At 50.9% G+C, this 2,364-nt stretch overlaps 1 protein-coding gene across 1 annotated transcript in view; it reads left to right on the top strand.

Moving 5' to 3' along the window:
* Nucleotides 1–6: 6 nt before the first annotated feature.
* The window catches only part of LOC113212181 (glutathione S-transferase 1-like), a 6,681-nt gene continuing 4,323 nt past the window's right edge, over nucleotides 7–2,364 (top strand). Inside the window, exon 1 of the mRNA XM_026430790.2 lies at nucleotides 7–104. The gene's annotated coding sequence lies outside the window, so the exon portion shown is untranslated. The remainder of the gene's footprint in view (nucleotides 105–2,364) is intronic.

The raw sequence follows: 2,364 nt of genomic DNA, 5'->3' as shown, positions 1-2,364 counted from the left end.
GGGGGGGGGTACCCTCGTCCAGCCGGTTACAAAGCCACGCCGGCCGGCCCGGCCCGTCAGTCGGCACCCAGGTCTCTCCGCAGCTTCACGTACCTTCCACGCAGGTGAGGCCGCGCTGTGTTAACCCCATAGTTAGAAACGTCTCGTCGAAACGATCAAAAGCAGCGTCGAGAGGATGTCGTTTCGTCCCGCATTTGTAACGGGGGCCTCGTCTGTAACGCGTCGATTCTATGTTTGATGCTAATTTGACGGCGAAAGAGTCGAATAACCCTCATTTTGTGCCCTAAATGTACATCCTTTTAATATTTTGACGTGGATTCGACGTTCAATCCACGTTTCTATTCTAGAGTTTGCAATCGGTCAGGCAAGCTCCGCGCGCTTGCCCGACATCCGAGCAGGCGAGAGAGACGACACTAGCTGTCTCTCTCGCACGCACGGTGATCGCTACCTGAGTGCGGGTCGGGCAGAGCCGAGGGCAGAGCAGCCTAGCCAGCGCGCGTCGGGTAAGCGCGCCGAGATAAGAGTTCTGCAGTTATAACTGGCAAAACTTCCAGTTCTGCAGTTTAAACTGGCAAACTTACTACACACTAAGATTAGCAAAGTGCATGCCTTCTTTAGTAGAGCAAAAAAAAATATGCCGAGTGTTTTACCTAACAGCTTGTCACAAGATACTGACTTACAGAAGTGAAATTTCATAGGAGGGTTTCGATCGAAATTGTGGTTTATAATTGTCAGGATTCATTTTAACAATTGAATGACCATATTCATCAAAAATGCGCACAGATATTTTGGGAAGTTAAAAAAAAACTTTTAAAGTCAGAACATTTATTCGGTGCGCGTACTTCTTTGATGGATTTGGTCAACACCATAGCTCAAACGATTCCTGAAAATTTAGCACTACAACAGTTACCGCCACGCACTTCTTATTTTTATACTCCACTTCCTTAGACCTTTGAATTTCGTGATTTTCAAAATTGTCAGTCAGTATAGTCTCTTATCTAAAATATACTAAAATTGGCAACTATGGTGTACCACATGTGTGATTATCCTGCCTCCGATCTATTACCGCGATGACCCCCTCCCATGGGGGATTCGTCATTAAATAGGTAAACACACGGTCCTCGGGGTCGCTTTTGGGTTGCGACCGCGACGGGGGCAAAGTAGCAGCGTGGTCGCCATCGGTCACCACACAATCCTCTGACCGGCGGCGGTCGATGGGCGGGACACGCGAAAGAGTTTGCCTTTTTACAGGGGGGCGTACACAAACTGACGCACCATTACCATTTTTCGGAGGGAATTCGATATCGATATCGTGATTAGAGTTTGACCCCATCAGGAAAATGTTATCTATCTAGGAGAGTGCATTCACCATAGTCTAAGAAACAATCCTGCAGTTAAAAAATGACGTTCAGTGAAAATTGAAGCCTTTTTTTTTTTAAATCGAAGCTCTCAAATACTTGGCTATATTTTACACGAGATTTGTGTCCGGCCCTGCAAAAGGAAAATACACCCAGGCGGTTACGCAAGTCAATAAAGGCGGCGTTTCTCGCGGTTTCTGCCTGCCTGACCGGGGGGGGGGGGGGGGCAAACAGAGGATGACGGTGACTTCTGTGTACCGCGCGGCCTTGGAGGCCCACTTACTGCTGTCTAAATCGAGCTATTTTGGGCGGTACTCGCTCGCCACCCGGGCATCACGCCTCCAGGGGGCGGAAATGACGGCGCTGAAGCTGAAACATCTTTCAGAAACGAAAATGTTGATGTTATCTTACATGTTGTATAGTTAAGGTATGTGTGCCAAATATAAACTGTGCAGATTTGTTGGTCAGTAGGGAGAGTGAGAGACGATCGGGCTCTGATACTGCAATTGGTGGAATTGGTCTGGTATGGCGGGGTAAAGCCGACCGTTACGGGGTCGTCTGCAAAAATAAAAACTCTGTGCTATGCAGAGAGGGAAGAGGACGAGGGGACTTTTCCCTCTGGTAGAGACAGTCTTTAGGGGGGGTTGGAATCACGTGTTATTGTGACCATACGTGTGGTCTCGTGGGACTCGACGTGCTAATGAAGAGCGGTGGTTGGTCGGCTCTGGCTGCTGAATGAACGCCCGAGCAGGTGAAGGGCCGCATACCGTCCGACAAGCAAGTGCGGCGGCGCTCCAGAACAAGCTCAGCGAGGGGGCGGGCGCGGGCGCCGGGGAAAGGAGTTTAGCAGTAAAACACGTGGAGGTTGCTCCAGCATTCGGAACCAAAAGCGCGCGGTGCAACCGGTCGCTGCATCTGGAGAAGCCGGCCGGCGCGGCCGTCGCGGCGGCTGCGGCCCCGCTGCGCTGTCAACGGTTCGGTCAGACTGGGCGGGGTGGGGCGGGGT

The sequence above is a fragment of the Frankliniella occidentalis genome, unplaced genomic scaffold (assembly GCF_000697945.3).
Source record: "Frankliniella occidentalis isolate FOCC.00 unplaced genomic scaffold, Focc_3.1 Scaffold25, whole genome shotgun sequence".
NCBI lineage: Eukaryota > Metazoa > Arthropoda > Insecta > Thysanoptera > Thripidae > Frankliniella > Frankliniella occidentalis.
This window is presented reverse-complemented; position numbering and strand designations above follow the sequence as displayed.